This window comes from Musca autumnalis, unplaced genomic scaffold (genome assembly GCF_047663935.1).
Source record: "Musca autumnalis isolate F117 unplaced genomic scaffold, ASM4766393v1 scaffold_1, whole genome shotgun sequence".
NCBI classification, from domain to species: Eukaryota; Metazoa; Arthropoda; class Insecta; order Diptera; family Muscidae; genus Musca; species Musca autumnalis.
The window spans coordinates 243,777,375-243,798,065 of NW_027411644.1; positions in this window are offsets into that span (position 1 = coordinate 243,777,375).

Genomic DNA, 20,691 nt, shown 5'->3' on the forward strand with positions numbered 1-20,691 from the left:
GACTCCTTGTTCTGCTATGTCGTTCACAACTTTCAAGTTGTTTACCATCCTTTACCCTTCCTGGTATTTGATGTTCTGTGGTCAAGTTGCAGGATCTTTTTCAAGAAATTCGGAGTTAATGCTTAATCTCTTGAACAACAAGTAAATATACCCTGTAATTACGCCTGGTAGACTTTTTCTGGAAATTTCGGCAGTTGTTCTTTTGTTATACCCCGCTTACACTTAGCCGGATTAACCCAGTGGGTTTGGATTTCAAATGTCAATTCCATAGCGCAAACGTCAAATAAATCCTCACGAAGTGGGTTAACCCGGCATAAAAACTCTAGTGTAACCGTACTATTAGTTTGGTTTTTTTCATCTTCTTCTGCTTGCTTTGTTAAGATTTTTGTCGCATTTGGCTCTTTACGGTGGTTTGAACTATCAGATCAGGCCAACAAGTTCAGGACTAAGATACCACAGATGATATATCATTTTGTTATTTCCTTTATCTGATATTTGTTTCGTATTTCAATAAATCTTCAATGCGGTTTAGGTCTTTTTTTGGAACTAAAAAATATTTCTGAATTTCGCTTTCACTATTTGTTGTATTAAATTCAATCTATTGTCTCTAATCCTTTTCAACCTATTAATTATGTTTACCCAATCCATCCAATATTATATCTACATAACCATTATCTTGTTCATTATAGGTTTTGTAAAATCAATAACCCACACTCTCATTTATAACACTCAGTTGTTGTCCTTTGACACAAAATAAGAAACGTTCTGGGCGCGTTAAACCGGGCTCGAAAGATGAAAACACAAAGTGCTTCTACGACCTCTTGTTCTTGGGAAGTCAGCTGGGAAGTAGTTTTAAAACATTCTCGCCTACATCGAACTTGGATTTGTCAATCGCAGACTATTCTTATAGAAATCGCGTAAATATGTTTATTTGATGTCCGGATGTGCTTCCTTATAAATCTGTACGCTGGTACAGAAGCTCTCGACTTAACATCTGCTCAAGCTGGTAAGACCCCATTATTCTAGGCATTCGTACACTGCTAAGTCTTGTTTCTCCCCTGAGCTACTGTCAGTTTCAGGAACGCCCAGGAGTTGTTCTTTACCCCTATACCAGATGATACCAGAACAGCAAACCCGTTCTTTCTGCACTGTTTTGGGAATACCTGGTAATAGTTTTCCATGCCAGTGCACGCAAATAGCCTTGTTTTGGGGTATTTTAACACTTCCTTGAAGTTGTTGCGAGTATTTTTCACTGTTTATTCGCCAGGATAAACGGATAAAGCTTCTAAAGATCTTATATTTGTTCGGGTCCTCTCCGAGAGCTTCTACTGTAGAAAAAATGATACGACTAACGTTCCTAAAGGATACTTTACAGGGATCCAGCAGCAATGACAATTTCATGGTTAGGAGTTTTTGTTGAAGCTGCGCTTGATTGTTTTCGGGACGGATGGTTCTTCAGATTCTACGAAGCGTTTAGCATCAAAAGAAGACCTAGACCTCATTGAAAATCTATTGAAATAAGAAAACATAGACAGAAAAAGGAAAAAAATTAAACCACCTGTGGTATCTTAGTCCTGAACTTGTTGGCTTGGCATTGTTTGATCCGACAGTGCAAAACACCGTAAAGAGTCAAATGGCGACAAAAATCTTAACAAAGCGAAGATGGAAACTTCTCCGGAAATATTCGACCCAAACTTACAAAAGAACAACTGTTCGAAATTCATAAAAAAGTCACATTAACTCCGAGTCGAGCTCACTACAGATTACAACCAATTAATTACAAAGGACGAACAACTAAAACAATGCGTTCTCCAAGTAGTCGGCTATACCCAGATATGCTCCATTTTCACCCTAAGGCGTACGTAGTCACGTTAATCGGGACACAGGCTTTCTATCTCGAATTCAGTAATACTTACGCATTTTGTTTTTGAATATAAAATAAACAGATTGGCCTTTAATTTAATGCATAATACGGGCAAATAGCTTTAACCGTTCCACAGATATGGGCCGCCGAGAGAGACGAGATTTTCATAACTTTGAGGCCCCAGTAGCACGTGTTAACTTATTCCAATGGTGCTCAATTGGCAATCTTAATCTTAAATCTATCTAAAATCTAATCTAAGTAAAGAGCTTAGGCGGCACCCCCGCCTAAAAAAATCCGACATCGATTTCTTCTTGAGTTAAACCAGCCTAAAGCTACAAACTAAGACAAAGAAAATATTAAATTTACATAAAATGATTGATATTTTATCAAATTTTATATTTTTGCATAGTTTAACAATAAAAATAGTATTACAATACCATATACCCTACACCACACCGTCGTATGAGGTATCAATAACACAATAATCTGCTAAAAATCGACGTTAAATGGCCAACAGTCCTAATTTAGGACACTTTAATGTTTTTTTGATGATTTTTTCCAACTTCAATTGTAAATTTTACGACTTTTTTGACGATTTTCGACCAAAATCTGTTTGCATATTTTGCATATTTTTTGCATATTCTGCATATTTTTTGCATATTTTGCATATTTTTTTTGCATATTTTTTGCATATTTTGCATATTTTTTGCATATTTTGCATATTTTTTTTGCATATTTTGCATATTTTTTGGCATATTTTTTGCATATTTTTTGCATATATTTTGCATATTTTTTGCATATTTTTGATATGACCCCAAATATCGAAAAATTGACCCTCAAAACGCCTAGATCCAAAATTTGAGTCCAATCGGATGAGAAATAAAAAACATGCAAAAATCCGATGTCTACTTATGTATTTAGGGGGTTTCAAAATTTTGGTCTCGTATGAACCGACAAAAATGTTGATTAGTATTAAAGTTCAAAAATTTTGCTGAAAAGGTACTTAAAGGAATGGGCCGACATAGACCATGGGGGGGCCATAGGGGGTTTTTACACCCTTCGGGCTGTTTTCTCAAGAAGTATGGACTTGCCCCTGAAACAACTTTTACCATCGTAATTGAGGCAGCGAATGTAAGTTGCTTCAACAAAAATCAAAGTGGTTCAATACCAGGTCTTAAAGTGAACTTATCCAAAATTTTGTGTGGGAGGTACGGGATGGAGTGGACAAATATAGTCCATATTCGAACCTGATCTATATCTGGTAGATATTATGAGAATGTGTAAAGCATGGACCAAATCAGTCACTCCCATCAAGAGTTATCGTGCCCACAATTTTTCCGAATATTTTTGAACTTTTGTGGGGTAGGTACCTGAAGGAGTGGACCGATATGGCTAATATACGAACTTAAACTAAGTTTGGAAACAATATTACGAAGGCCAAATTTTGGCCGGAACCGGCATTTCCGTTCGAGAATTATCTTGCGCTTCCACCCATAAACATGGTGTCATAGGGTTTGTTTTTCAACTTTCAGGCTATTTTTTCAGAAAGTATGGACTTTCCCCTGAGGAAACTTGTACCTTCGTATAGGGGACAGTGAATACAAGATGGTACAACAAAAACCAAGGCGATTCGAGAGCAGGTCCTAAACTGAACTTTTCCGAAATTTTGTGTGGGAGGTACTCGAAGGAGTTTACCGATTGAGTCCATATTGGAACCACATCTAAGTCTGGTAGAAATTTCATAATGTGCAAAGTATGGACCAAATCGGTTACTCCCTTCAAGAGTTATCGTACGCACAAATTTTCCGAACATTTTCGAACTTCTGTGGGGGAGGTACCGGAAGGAGTGGACCGATATAATCCATCTTTGAACTTGAACTAAGTTTGGACAAAATATTACATGTTTTGCGACAATTTTTGAACATTTGTGGGGGAGGTACCTGAAGGAGTGGACCTATATGGCCCATCTTCGAACTTAAATCGAATCTGGACAAAATATTTCGATACCCAAAATTTGAACCGAATCGATTGATCCGTTTGAGAGTTATCGTGCGCACCAGCCAGACAGACAGACAGACGGACGGACATTGCTAGATCTACTCAAAATTGTCTGAAACGGATATCGTACAAACATACTTGGGGTCTAAAACCATTATTTCGATGAGGCACATTTTTGGTCGTATCAAAGTGTAAATACCCTCTTTAGCCTAAAGGCTGAGGGTATACAAATGAAGGTAGTAAAACAATTTTCTAATTGGTTTTAGAAATATACTCCTCGGAAAACACTTGATATATCGTACATTTTGTCCAGTAAACATGTCTTTTCATGCACTTCCAATCCGCACAATACTAAACTCGTCATTTTTTGAATACAAACTCATTTTTTGAATACTCTCATCCTCAAGACCTTTATATTCATTACAGAATTCCCCGAGCCTTTATTATTTGATTATGAAATTACATGAGATATAGAAGTAATTCAGAGATATAGAAGTATTCAAACAAAAAAATTTAAATATTTCTTCTACTAGTACTAGCCCTTGTTGTATACATGCTGAGATTTATTGTTACCTTTCCATTGTCTTCAATGGATAGGTAAATACAATAATAGGTCTTTAGGCAATAGACTATATATGTAGATCCCGAGTCTCTAGTCCAGACTAAGTTCACGTACCGCCGCACGGCTTAACATTTCAGATTTGGATGACAATACATGAATATGAAACCAAAACCAAAATGGCTCAATTTTTCCTATAGCCCCCATATAACGGCACCACCCGATTTCAGGTATTTTAAGGATTTTATCTGCATTCTTAGCCCGAATTGGCAATAACTTGGCATTTGGTGTTCCCAATGGTACATACACTTCCCCACAAAAAATTGTGGACATAGGTCCAGGTTTTGGTATAGCACCCATATGACAGTACCACCCGATTTCAGACATTTTAAAGTTTTTATCTACATTTTCGGCCAACATTGCCTGTAATTTGGTTGGGTTGGTTCTCGGTAGTCAAAATAATTGTATTTACTAAAAAGTTAAAAATAAAAAATAATTAAAAAAATTTAGGCGCTCAGCGCTAAAACGGCCTAACACACATGCTCAAAAAAATCAAATAGACTATAAAGATCTAACCAGTACCTTTTGAAATAACTACTAAAAAATTCCATATTGCATTGAACAACACTAGGTAATACTATTTTCTAAAATAATGCAATATTGAATTTTTTAGAATTTATTTCAAAAGGTTTCAGTTAAATCTTTACAGTCAGTTTGATTTTTTTTGGCATGTGGGTTAGGCCGTTTTGGCGCTGAGCGCCTCAAATATACTACTTGATGCTAAGCGAAAAATAATTTTCTAGCGTTAAGTGCATTTATAAATAAAGTGCTGTAGCTTATTTTTTTCAATAAGTTTTAATTTTTTTCTTGTTATAATACACACCTCTCCATGTACCACTCTAGTACTTTAATTAAGCCCACACAAATCATCTGGCAAATGCCTTGGGGTTTTATTTAACTTACTATTTTGCAATAATTTCTCTTTTTATTGTCATTTACTTTCGTCGTCTGTTGATTATTGTTGCTCTGCCAATTATGCTCATCATATGTTTGTTTGCAATGTTGATGTTGCTGCTGTTGTTATTGTTATGCCTGCGGTTCTTGATTCTGGCTTCTGTGCTAAATGTGCAAACAATTCAGTTTAGCATTTTTCACAATTTCAGCATCATTAAATTTATTATTTGCGTACAGAGGCCATAATTATTGGTTAAGTGTTGATAGAAATACAATTCTTTCTGTTCGAAACAATTCCCGTATAAAAGCAAAGCAATGGGACATCCTAAACAAATGCCTTGTTTTATATTATTTTGTGGTAATTTTTTGTTCTTTTCTGTTCACATTTTAATGTGGTTTGTTCGTGGCATCGTTTTCAAATTAAATTTAATTTAAAAATAATTTTTATATGACTTTTTAATATTTTACACATTTTACCAGAGTTGTAAATGTTGCCATTAAAGCGGCACGAAAATGTTTCAATAAAATGCAAAGTGTTAAGAAAATATGTAAAGGAAATATTTATTTTTTTTTTTCATTTTTAATAATACGAAATAAGCAATGAATGCCTGAGTGAGTGGACAAGATGCAGGAATTTGGTGATTGGAACTGCTTGGAATTTGTTGTTAGAATGTGTAGTAGCGTTAGTTGCTGGTAGACATTGTGTCTGGCGGTACAATGAAGAACTTCTCTATCTTCTCCTTAAGAGTTTTTGTTAAATTAATAGCTGTCATCTTAAATAACTAAACAAATCAATTCCACTTATGTTACGTTGTGTTCTACACCAAAGAGGTCCTTCCAATGAATTTCCGAAGAATTTGTTACAAATTTCAAGTACTTCAATTACACAAGTGGTAGGTTGATCCTTAACAAATTTATTACCCACAACATCTGTCTAATGATCACACGAGGTGTCAACTGAAATGATTCATAACCCCATACACATATAGTAAATATGTTTCACTAATACAAACAATACAAGAAAATATGTGACCCATGCTAGGAGGTGAACCAGAGATCTACTGCATTTGAAATAAGGGCTTCTACAAAAGACAACTAATTAGTCTCTGTGTTGAACCTTTGTGAAATTTTAAAAGTGATTATGATCAATATTTGTTTTAATGATTTTATAGTTTTTATCGTTACGTAATTTAGAAATAATGAGAGTTATCCCATTTTTAAGATCTTTGCGGCCAGGGTAGTACTCATTAAGTAAGAACTGCGTTAAAGTCGGCCGGACCGAAGTTGTATACCCTCCACCATGAGATGTATTGAAGTAAAATAGAAAAATTAGTTTCCTTTCGTTTCGGAAGTACTAAGCTCACGCTAACGGAAGAATATGGCTTTCTTTTAAACAAGGGTTAATACCAATGCACAATGGCCAATTTTACGAAAAACCTGGCCAAAACTCTAAAAATGAATGGATTTAGACCTAATCTTGGGTTCTTCTGTTTTTCGGGTCGCTGAATTCATTTTTCATATTTTTATACCCTCCACCATAGTACGGACTGTATATTAAGTTTGTCATTCCGTTTGTAACACATCGAACTAATCATTTGCGACCCTATAAAGTATATATATTCTTGATCAGGATAAAATTCTAAGACGATCTAGCCATGTCCGTCTGTCCGTCTGTTGTAATCACTCTAGCGTCCGCCATAATTGAGATAGAGTGCTGAAATTTTGCACCCGAGGGTCTTTTTTCCATAGGCAGGTCAAGTTCGAAGATGGGCTGTATCGGTCCACCCTTTGGTATAGCCCCCATATAACGGTACCTCCGGATTTGAGGTATTTTGACATTTGCAGACCGAACTAGCTATAATTTGGCACTTAGGGTTCCTAGTGATCAACAAACTTATATCCCAAAGGATATGGGCATAGGTCCATGTTTTGGTATAGTCCCCATATAACGGTACCTCCCGATTTTCGGTATTTTGAGAATTTTAGCCACAATTTTTAACCGAACTATCTGCAATTTGAGGTTCTCAGTGGTCATGAAATATCTCCACCAAACATCGTCAACATAGGTCCATGTTTTGGTATAGCCCCCATATATAGGTACCTCCCGATTTTCGGTATTTTGAGAATTTTAGCTACAAATTTTAACCGAGCTAGCTGTAATTTGCCATTTGAGGTTCTCAGTGCTCATGAAATATCTCCATCTAACATAGTCAACATAGGTCCATGTTTCGGTATAGCCCCCATATAACGGTACCTCCTGATTTTCGGTATTTTGAGAATTATAGCCACAGTTTGTAACCGAACTAACTGCTAGTTGACATTTGAGGTTCTCAGTGGTCATAAAACATCTCTAGCAAACATCGTCAACATAGGTCCATGTTTTGGTATGGCCCCCTTATAACCGTACCTCCCGATTTTCGGTATTTTGAGAATTTTAGCTACAGTTTTTAACCGAAATAGCTGTAATTTGACATTTAAAGTTCTCAGTGGTCATAAAACATATCCAATGAAACATCGTCAATATAGGTCCATGTTTTGGTATAGCCCCCATATAACGGTATCTCCCGATTTTCGGTATTTTGAGAATTTCAGCTGCAATTTTTAACCGAACTAGCTGTAATGATCGGTATTTTTAGAATTTTAGCTACAATTTGGTCTATTCAAAAATAATTGTTAATATATATAGGTCCATGTTTTGGTTTATCCCCCCATACAACTGTACCTCCCGATTTTCGGGAATTTTCAGTGGTCACGAAATTTCTTCACTAAAATTCGTAAACATGGGTCCATTTTTGAGGGTCTACATTCTTTTGATGAAACTACCCTCAATTTGACTTTTGAAGTTCCCTGCTGCTATAAAACTTTTCCGCCAAAAAATTTAAAGATCGGTTGACTCTTTGATATAGCCCCGTAGGTGGTACCTTTCACCTAGCTGAACCCATTTTTTTAGATTAAATTAGATAACACTGTGCAACAAAATTGAGGTGAAAGTCTGGGGCACGGAAAATTCCTCTTGGGGAAGAAAGGCCTTGGTGAGTATATTATAAACCCCGAAGGACAGATGCGCCGTGAGTCGAACTTCCGCGTTATGGCGTGATGAAATTTTTGTTAGAGACCCTGTGGGCCATCAGGAATTAGCGTTATATCTTTTTTCACTGTTGCTTAAGTGCTCTACAAAAACAACAAACAAAGATATAATGCTAATTCATGATGGCTTACAGGGTATCTTGCAAAAACTTCATCACGCCATAACGCGGAAGTTCGACTCACGGCGCATCTGTCCTTCGGGTTTTTATCTCTGCCCCAACATTTGTGTTCTATCCATTGTCGGAAAGTTGTTCCACCTAAAATTGTGAAAGGACCCTAATTATTCCATTTTAATTAAGACTATTTTATGGTGGAGGGTATAAAAAGTTCGGCCCTGCCGAACTTAACGACTTTTTACTTGTTTAAACCTCATACGGTCGTTAAAGGGTTCTTTTTCGTCCTTTATCCTATAAAATGTGATCGTATCAGATCAAAATATTATACAAATGTGTTCGCCATCATCTTACCTAAACTCCAGAAATATGCTCAATTAAAAACACATTTTAGGGTTAAGGTCGTACTTCATGTGAATTTTGGCAAAATTCGTACACAAAACATCATTTTAGAAGAATGGCGTCAAGGACAAAAATGTTCTCCGCTAAATTTCACTATAAGTCCCTAAAAAGGAAATCTGTATTTGCATTACATATCAAGGAAATATCGGTATCAATTTTGCCAAAAAACAAGGAACAAAAATAGGGGTGCACACTTCAACCATTTCTACAGTTTTGGAAATATTTGAGTTAAGATTAGTTGGAATCCTCGCACTTGTGTATATGCCGTCTCTGGCAACTTTACTGACAAGTATGCGTGGAATATTTTTTTTAAAAAAAAATACCTTCGTGTGAGTCATAAAAGGGGTCTTTTTGGTCCCTTTTTCCACAAATCTATGAAATCTCTTATAAGATGTGATCGTATCAGACCAAAATATTGTAGAAACTTGTTCGCCGTAAAATTTTACTATGGGTCGTAGAATACATCAAAACTCTAGATTTTACCTAAATGCCAGGACGTTATCCTATACGATATTCTGACATTCTGAATCATCGAAAATATGTATAAATCAGCAAGACAAAATAACACATAAAAACGAAAAGCGCAAATATGTGCAAGATGTTTCGATGGAAATTGATAAAACACTCTTCCCTTTTTATAAAATGATAAGGAAAACGGGCCAACTCGATCTTACTAACAACAATTTTCATCATTTATTGTGTAAAATTGACCTTGAAAAAAATCTACAAGGACGGACATCATTATTAAAAAACGCGCACTCCATTGGCGACAGTGAACAATTTAAATTTGTTTGACATACCTTTCATTACAATTACAAAAATATTTAAAAACGTTTGTTTAGTTTGGATATTATAACATTTTAATAAATAACTTAAATATTGAGAAAAAAATAAATTTGACCTTCTTTTATAGACACTTTTTAAACACGAAACATATATTTTTTCATAACTACACGCTGTGGGACCCTATAAACAATATTTGGCACTATTTAGTTTAAATTGATAACTTTTTTTCGATTTTTGGCCAGGTTTTTTGAAAATTTGGCAACTGTGTAATGAGACAGCGATCTTTTCTACCCTTTCAGAATCTTTCAATTGGGTCAGTGCTGTGGAATATTGGAAATATACTAATACATGAACACATATGATAATTGTCTTCTTCTTCGGATATTTTCGCCACAAATTTCAAAATACCGAAAATCGGGGGTACCGTTCCATGCGGGCTATTTGATGGTTTTATACCCCATGAAGACCAAATACCAAATCTCATTCATTTCGGTGGGCTATTGTGGCCACAACCTTCAAAATACCAAAAATTGGGAGGTACCGTTATATTGGGGCTATATGAAGACGTGTACCTATACCGAAAAATTTTAGGTAGAAATTTCTATATCAACAATGAAGAATTAATGGCAATTTATAGCCCTTTTGGGTGGGATAATGAGGCGCCACCCTTCAAAATACCGAAAATCGGGAGATACCGTTCTATGAGGGCTATATGAAGACATGGACCTATACCCACAAATTTCAGGTGAAAAGTTTTATACCACCAACGAAGATGAACTAACAAATTTCAACCATTTCGGTGCGATATTGTGGCCACAAACTTTAAAATACCGAACATCGGAAGATACCGTTCCATGAAGGCGATATGAAGACTTGGACCTATACCCACAAATTTCAGGTGGAAAGTTTTATACCACCAATGAAGATTAACTAACAAATTTCAACCATTTCGGTGGGATATTGTGGCCACAACCTTTAAAATACCGAAATCGGGAAGTACCGTTCTACGGTGGCCATATGAAGACGTGCACCTACACCGAAAAATTGTAGGTGGAAGGTTTTATACCCCACTGAAGACTAAATACCAAATTTCAGCCACTTCGCTCGGGAGATTGAGGCTGCAACTTTCAAAATACTGTAAATCGGGAGGTATCGCTCCATGAGGACTATACGAAGGCGTGGACCTGTGGAGGCTATAGAAAGACGTAGACCTTTTCCCACAAATGGAAAAATTTTTACGCACAATGGAGATTATATACAAAATTTTAATCATTCAGTAGCGTGCTATGGGATCTATAGAAAGACGTAGAACTATTCCGCCATATTTTCAAATGGAAAATTGTATACGCCCAACGAACACCAAATACAAAATTTCAGCCTTTTCTGTGAGATATTGAGGCCACAACTTTTAAAATACCCAAAATAGGGGGTACGATATACTGGTAATTCTAATCTGGAATATTTTAAACAGCCATTGAATACTAAATACCAAATTTCAGTCTTTTCGCTCGGATATTGAGGCTACAACCTTCAAAATACTGAAAATCGGTGGTACCGTTCTATGGGGGGTTTATCGAGAGGGGGACATATACCGACAAATTTCAGGTGGAAAGTTTTTTATCCCTACTACTTTACCATCAGTAGCAACGTGTAGCGCACGAGAGAGGTATCGGGAGAAAAGGAGAGATAAGAAACGTCTTTTCCGCAGGACAAAAAGAGAGAGATGGAAAAAAACAAAACAAATCGGAATGTACAGGAGACAGAATGAAGTCCGAAAATTTTACCAAAGAGTGAATCATCAAACTGATGGCTTTGGAACTGGCACATTCTCCTGTAGAGACCAGCAAGGTAATTTGGTAACTGATACAGATAGTGTGCTAAGGATATGGAAAGAGCATTTTTCCAAACGGTTGGTATCCAATAGTAGCGAAGTCGATGAAGATACCACAGATCCAATCCCAGAAGATGGTATTGAATGTATACCGCCCAGCCAAGATGAGGTAAAGACAGCAATAAAACGGCTGAAGAATAATAAAGCAGCAGGAGCTGATGGCCTACCAGCCGAGCTGTTTAAAACCGGAGGCTACACGCTGATAAGGTGTATGCATCAGCTAGTTAGCTCCATCTGGCAGGAAGAACGCGTACCCGACGATTGGAATCTGAGCATCCTGTGTCCCGTCCATAAGAAAGGAAATAAGACTTTATGCTCCAACTATAGGGGCATAAGTCTTCTTCCTATCGCCTACAAGATAGTGTCAGAGATATTGTGCGAACGACTAAAGACCATGGTAAACGAAATAATTGGACCATACCAATGTGGCTTTAGACCTGGCAAGTCCACTATTGGCCAGATATTTACCCTTTGTCGATTATTTGTCGATTATAAAGCAGCCTTCGACAGCCCGCTACGTTCAAAGGTATTCCAAGCAATGTCTGAATTTGGTATCCCCGCAAAGCTCATTCGGCTTAGTAGAATGACTCTAACTGACACAAGATCTTCAGTTATAATAGGAAAGAATGTCCCCGAAGAGTTTCGTACCAAAAGAGGTTTCACGCAAGGAGACAGCCTTTCGTGTGATCTGTTCAACATCCTGCTACAAAAGGTTATACGAGAGGCAAACGTCAAAAGAAGTGGCACAATCTACACCAATAGCCACATGTTACTTGCTTATGCTGATGACATCATGGGACGATCAGTAAAAGAAGTAACCGATACCTTTATGAAGGTCGAAGGAGAATCTGCTAATCTGCGGTAAACGGCGAGAAGACCAAGCTGATGGTGTCGACCCGCAATGCGTCCATTGAGATCGGACCAACTGTTGAAGTTGGTTCCTATAATGTTGAGGTAGTAAAATACTTCGTATACCTCGGCAACGCCGTAAACACAACAAACGACATCAGTTGTGAAATAAAAATAAGAATTGTATTGGCCAACAGATGCTACTTTGGCTTAAGTAAGCACATTAAAAAACAAAGCCACAACTCGTCAAACAAAAATAACGCTTTACAAAACACTGATACTACCCGTGCTGAAGTATGGTTCCAAAGCCTGAGTACTTCCGCAAGCAGATAAGGCAGTGCTTGGCGTGTTTGAGAGAAAAATTCTTCGAAAGATCTGCGGACCAATCTGCGTTGACTATATACAACGACATCAATATAGTTAAACGTATCGAGATTGCGTTGGCTAGGCCATATAATAAGAATGAGCGATGATGAACCCGCTAAAAAGACGTATAAATTCGATTCACATGGCGGTGCACGCAGAATTGGCAGGCAAAAGAACAGATGGCTCCACCAAGTGGATGAAGAGATGACAAGACGCGGTATTCCAGAAAGCAAACAAGTGGATAAAGAGATGAAAGCGAAGCACTAAACAGAGAGAATTGGAAATCTTTTCTTAGTTCGGCCTGTGGAACAAATGTTCTGTAATGGGCCAGCTAAGTAAGTAAGTAAGTAAGTAATTGCAGTCACGGCCTCACTCTGGCTAGGTGGTAAAAACTCATTACCGCCGTTTGCGTTTGGTTCTGGGGTATCTTCATCACCGCCCATCAGTTAGTACGTCTTACGTTTTAGGTTTACTTTGCAGGAGAATGTGCCTGCACCATACCATAAAATCTGTTCATTTACCCTCTGTTACAATTTTCGGACTTTAATGCTGACTTCTGAGCGTCTTGAGTCTCTCACGCTCCCATATTTCTGCTTTTTCTTTTCCTATCTGTAAATACGCTTCTCCTCTTCTCTTGTCCCGATATTTTTCCTTGGCACTTCGTGTTGCTACTGACTGCAGGGTTGCTCTGGATGCCGCTTTTTTAACTTCTGATGTGTTATGGGTTTTGATACCGACGCACAGAGGGCGAAATCATTGATCTAGCGGCGCGAAAGTCAAAAACTCAAAGTATAAAATTGCGAAATGTTTTCCATTATATCGATTACAGACACTCTGCTGACTAAGATTTTGTTTTTACTTTTTTGTTGTTGTAAATATTCACTCAGTTATTCAGTGTCAAGTGCAAGAAATTTTGACGGATCAGATTTTAATAAAATTGTTGCTAAAAACCTGATCTCATATTTGTTTAATTGTTAAATAAATTCGTAATAAAACTAAACAAAGTTTATTTTTTATTGATAGGGGAGGGTTTAAGTTAAATTAAAATAAAATGTTTGGGGCCTGAAGTTACATAGTTATAAAGCAATAAATTTTCAAAAATTATTATTTTTTGTATGTTTTTAGTGCAATATACTTTTGTTGGATGGAGCGTAACTACAAAGGTCCACCGAGGTTCGGTCCAGTTATTTTTTTAATAATTAAATTGGACTCCCTAGATTCCGAATAACCAAAATTTAGCTGCAAATATCTGCAAATCTTGCTGATAAATGGTCTTGAAAAATAGCTTAAATCCTCAAAATACCCAAAATCTGTCGGTACGGTTATATGGGGACTATATCAAAATGTAGACCTATGTTCGCAATTTTTGGTGGAGAATTTTTATGTCTACTGGGAACCCCAAATACCAAATTTCACCTAATTTGGTCGGAAAATGTAGCTTTAAATCCCCAAACTACTGAAAGTCGGGAGGTACCTTAAAAGGGGCCTATACCCAAACGTAGATCTATGTCCACAATTTTTGGTGGAAAGGTTTAGTGATCACTAGGAACCCTAAGTACCAAATTACAACTAATTTGGAAGGAAAAGGTGGCTTAAATCCTCAAAATATCGAATATCAGGAGGTACCGTTATATGGGGGCTATACCAAAATATTTGCCTATGTTGTTCATACTTAGTCCATAATTACCCACAGACACAGATTGAGTTTGTGCAAAATTTCAGAAAGATATCTTCATTCGTTTCCATGTTATTAATTTCGCGCCGCTAGATCAGTAGTTTCGACCACTGTGCGACGTATAGATTTTGCGGAAGTTTGAAGAGAGTTTGATATTCTTTGACACTGCGTTTTCACATTATCGGGACAATGTAGGTAAGTTGGGCGCAGTAAGCTTGTGCTATCTGTTGTGTTTGTAGCTTCTCGACATCCAGCTTCCGTCCTGTGTTAGATCACACTTTTGCCGCAACATTAAGATGAGTAAGTAACCTGTCTCTACAAGGAAATGGTCCAAATTGATTCCGCTATGTAGAACTTCTCTGCAAGTGGTGTCTTAAGACATGCTCTTTGGACTCGGCGATAAACGGTAGGTCCTATATCAATGAGCTAATATAAATCAGGGTGCAATCATTGATACGGTCTGAGATGTTTATGGAACAATCATCAATCCTTGTGGTAGCCCCGAATGACCAATGAGCACGATAAGTACCTGTTTTCTTGGAAACTTTGCGAATCGCAATATTACCTCCAAACGTACATCAAATTTCAAAAGTTTATATATCACACATAACCTTCGGGTATGAACATTTTCGCTTAAGTGCACATTAAAGGCAGATTTTCTGGTCTTTCATGGGCAGATCCATACTTCCGGACATAAGGGCGCGAAAGCTTTATATAATCCTATCGTGACTGGAGGGCATAATAACTATCGAATAAAGTGACTGATCCAAACTTATACCTCGTAATATCAAGTTGAAAAGTGCATTATATCGAACAATTCCTTCCTATTCGCTTATGTGCAGTGTAAAGACTTTTCGATGGTCCTTGTCTGACAATTCAGGGAAAAAATAATCACAACGTTTGCACATAACTTAAATATTTGTGCCATGCCGAACCTTTTCTCAATGCAACGTACTTTGTTATACGAAGAAATTGTGTAAAACTCTTTTGTCCATAGCACATCGGCCTGAGAAGAAAAGAAAAATGTGTTAATATTTAACATTTTAAATCATTCACACATACACCCACTACTTCATCATCCACAGATCACCGTTGTAAAATTAGTTAAGGTAGCGCCCACTACAACAACCAGTTGAAGTTTAACAAGAAGCCAACAAATATGCAACCGCAACAAATCTCCTAATGTCCTTCTTCAACATCGTTCAAAATCACGCCTATGTTGCCACCGTTACAAGTACTTCTCCTTACATTTTCAATAAACCATATGTATTTAAAAATATAGTCCACGGTTGTCATACAGACAACCACATATCGACACACGTCCTGGGAATTTAGAGATTGTCTGTCTTTCGTTTGGTTTATCCGCCTATGCGGTTTACTGCCTGTGATGATTTACAACGACGCGTGACAGATTTACAAGTTGCATTTGCTCCTCAAACACATTTATCACAAGGAAGAGTGTATCAGGAGAAACACATGCAGTTGCAGTGTGTATGAGTTTCAAGGAATTATGATGGAGCATTTATTGTAAATGTCAAACATTTATTTTGAACTGGATTTAAATATTCTTTATGACTGCAATCAAATAGGTATTATGACTTAGTTTTACTAAATACGATAATAAATTAATAAGAAAATAAAGATAAATAATAATTTATTAATGAAAACAAATACAAATAATATGCGTGGGTATGTATGTAAATGAATTTGTTATTGTTATTAAATAAATTTTTCATTGTTATGCAGCAGGATGAGAAATATTACCTTAAAGATAATCCTAACCAATAAAGAAATCAATGGGAATTTTCCTAACATTTGAATTTCGAATAATTTATCGTACATACATTGATTTCATTCAAAGATTAAGTTCGAAAACGTTCATACATTGTTTTCATTCAATGCATTGAAGTGTAGTATTTAAAACGGTGGCAACATAGGCGTCACTTTGGACAATGTTGAAGAATTACTTGCAATGTTCAAGCCAACATTTTGCGCATAGTGATTTTTCTGGCAAACTTTGATGAAGAAAGAGTGGACCGACATGATTAATCGTCGGAACCATGTCGGTCCACTCTTTCAGGTATAGACAAGCAAACTATAGTACTATCGATGTATTGATATTGTTTTTTATATCCTCCACCATAAAAGTATGGAGGGTATATTAAATTTGTTTTTCTGTTTGTAACCCATTGAAGTAACACGGTGCTCTTGAAACAAATTTAAATGAAAATGCTTACACCTGGAAAGTCTTTGCGGATTCTGAAACTACAATGTTCATAGATGACAAAAATCATAAAACAAAAAAATCGCCGGAGCATTTTTAAATAAATTGTTGTTCAAGTTGACATTTTTAAGGGTTTTTAGGTTGAAAAAATTCTCTACAAGATTGACTTTTATGATATCTTCGTAATTTTCACCGTTATTGGGATATACAGACAACCACATATCGACACACGTCCTGGGAATTTAGAGATTGTCTGTCTTTCGTTTGGTGTATCCGCCTATGCGGTTTACTGCCTGTAATGATTTAAAACGACGCGTGACAGATTTACAAGTTGCATTTGCTCCTCAAACACATTTATCACAAGGAAGAGTGTATCAGGAGAAACACATGCAGTTGCAGTGTGTATGCGTTTCAAGGAATTATGATGGAGCATTTATTGTAAATGTCAAACATTTATTTTGAACTGGATTTAAATAATCTTTATGACTGCAATCGTATAGGTATTACGACAGAGTTTTACTAAATACGATAATAAATTAATAAGAAAATAAAGATAAATAATAATTTATTAATGAAAACAAATACAAATAATATACGTGGGTATGTATGTTAATGTATTTGTTATTGTTATTAAATAAATTTTTCATTTTTATGAAGCAGGATGAGGAATATTACCTTAAAGATAAAGCCAACCAATAAAGAAATCAATGGGAATTTTCCTAACATTTGAATTTCGTATATTTTATCGTACATAGATTTCATTCACAGATTAAGTTCGAAGACGTGTTTAACCGTGGCAACATAGGCGTGATTTTGGACTATGTTGAAGAAGTAATTGCAATGATCAAGGAAACATTTTGCGTATTGTGATATTTCTGGCAAACTTTGATGAAGAAAAAGCGGACCCACATGAATAATCGTCGGAATCATGTCGGTCCACTCTTTCAGGTATAGACTGGCAAACTATAGTACTATCGATGTATTGATATTGTATGGAGGGTATATTCAATTTGTTTTTCCGTTTGTAACCCATTAAAGTAATAATTGGGACCCTATTTTTTATTTCCTTTATTATTCCACTTGGGAACATAGGGCGTCTACAAGAGTTTTATATAGAGGTTTATTGTGGCACAATGATTTTAAGTCATGGAATGATTTATTTTGTTTTTCACGTTCCTTCATCGTTGTTCTTCGCCATTTATTGCTTGGACGGCCTGGACGTCGGCTGCCCTGTGGGTTCCATTCTAGGGCTATCCTTTGGATGCTGTGTTGAGACTTGCGCAGAGTGTGGCCTATCCAACTCCATTTCTTTCTTAATAATTGCCGCAATATAGGCTCTTCATTTGTCAAGGACCATAGCTCTGTATTTCTGATTGTGTTGGGCCAAAATATGCGGCATATTATTCGTAGGCATTTGTAGATGAATAATTGTAATAATTGAGCCGTTTGTTTCGTCGTCATCCAGGTTTCACTGCCATACAATAGGGTGGATTTCACACATGCATTAAATATTCTTAATTTAGTTGTCAGTGATAGTTGGGTTGACCGCCAGGTACTATATAGCCTTCCAAATGCTGGACGGGCTTTATGCAGTCTGTTTAATACATCCTTCCCAATATCACCCTATAAAGTATATATATATTCTAGATCAGGATAAAAATCAGAGCCGATAGGGCCATGTCCGTATGTCCATCTGTTGTTGTAGCGCCCACAATAATTTCGCAAGAATATATCAAGTTCGAAGATGGGCTACATCGGCCCACGTTTTAGAATAGCGTTTCGGTATTTTGAATATTTAAGCAAGTTTTAATAAAATTACCTGTAATTTGATATTTAAGCTTCTTAGTGGTTCCACCACTTCTCAACCAAAAATTGTCAACGTAGGTCCACGCGCCTCCCAATTTTCGGTATTTTGGCTACAATTTTTAACCAAACTTGCTGTAATTTCACATTTGAGGTTCTTAGTAGCCTCTCTACCAAAAATGTTTTATATAAGTCCATGTTTTGGTATAGCCCCCATAGAACGGTACCTCCCGATTTTCGGTATTTTGAAGGTTTTAGCTTCATTATCACACCGAAATGGCTGAAATTTGGTACTTAGTCTACGTTGGTGGTATAAAACTTTCCCCCAGAACTTTGTCGTTATCGGTCCATGCCTTCATATAGGCCCCATATAACGGTACCTCCCGATTTTCGGTATTTTGGACGTTGTGGCCTCAATATTCCACCGAAATGGCTAAAATTTGGTATTTAGACTTCGTTGGGGGTATTCAAACTTCCCCTTTAATTTGTCGGTATTGGTCCACGCCTTCATACAGCCCCCATGGAAAGATACCTCCCGATTTTTCGTATTTTGAAGGCTGTGTCTTTAATATTCCACCAAAATGGCTGAAATTTGGTATTGGTTCGCCAGAAATATGTCTGTACAGGTCCACGTTTTCAAATTGCCCCATTTCTGACTAAAATTCGTCGGTATAGGTCCACGTTTCGATATAGCCCCCATAGAACGGTACCTCCCGATTTTCGTAATACTGAAGATTGTGACGTCGATATCCAACCGAAATGGCTGAAAGTCGTTATATCGTCTTCCAAGAGTTATAAAATATTCCAAAAGAGTATTATCAGTATAGGTCCACGTCTTCCTTTATCCCCATAGAAGCGTACTTCTTGATTTTCGGTATTTTTTAAGTTTTAGCCACATTCCCTTACCGAAATATAGGACATTTTGTATTTAGTCTTCTTTGAGCCTAAAAAGTTTCCGTCAGAAATTTGTCGGTATAGATCGACGTTTTGAAATAGCCCCCATAGAATGGTGCCTCACATTGTTTTACCAAAATTGATGAAATTTAGTATTAAGCCTTCTTCATACACGAAAGGAAACTAATTATTCCATTTTACTTCAATACAACTTGTGGTGGAGGGTACAACAAGTTCGGCCCGGCCGAACTTAACGCCGTTCTTACTTGTTGTATTTCACCTAGGTCGTCGACATCATATAATCATCATCCTATATCTATTTCAAAAAGCTAGAAATTACACAGTGGGTTGCCACCGTGGTGCAATGGTATGCACACCCACGTTGTTCTCAAAAGGGCTGCGGTTCTATCCCTGACCTGAACATCAACATTTTCGTTAGTGAAAAGTCCCCTCAGTGGCGGAAGTTTTCTGTATGTCCTCGAACAGCTTGACATGATTGACGACATCGAAGGCCATCGATATTGTTCATTCGCTCGGCCTCTTCTGGTTAAGTTCTCGACTGATACGAGTGGATAATGCATGTAATGCTGCTGTGGTACTGAGCATTTTCCAGAATCTATGCTTATGTTGAGCAAACGGGTAACAGCCGTCCTATACTTCTCCTTTCCTGGATTTGAGAGTGATTTAACCGTTACGCACAATGTAGTCAATCCCGCATTGCTTCAGGTCATCTGGCCACTTTTTCCGCTTATGCTCGCTTAATAGTTTTGGCTTCAAGAGTAAGTTCTCTAACTTTTGCGTCTGCATGGCTCGGACGACAAAACTCACTGCATTAATTTTCTAATTCTGTCGCCTCTTTTGGGAAATTTGGTCTAGTTTCGGATCTGGTGGTGCCACCGTGGTGCAATGTTATGCACACCCCCATTGCACACATATGGTCGGTGGCAAAATACCCCTTAGTAATTTTGGCGACAATTCCTGAGTATTTCAGTCATGTAAATCCTCTCTACAAAAGTGGTGTCTTAGACACGCCGTTCAGTCTCGGCGATAAACCGTATGTCCCATATCATTTAGCTAATATGAATCGGGTTGCCCTCATTGATATGAGAGAAGTCTCCCTTGTCCCTTGGGCAGCTCTCTGAAGCAGTATTCAGAGGTTATGAAGTCTGGTGGATTGTAAACGGAGGCGATGATTCGAAGATGGTTTAAGCCATGCGAAATGATGA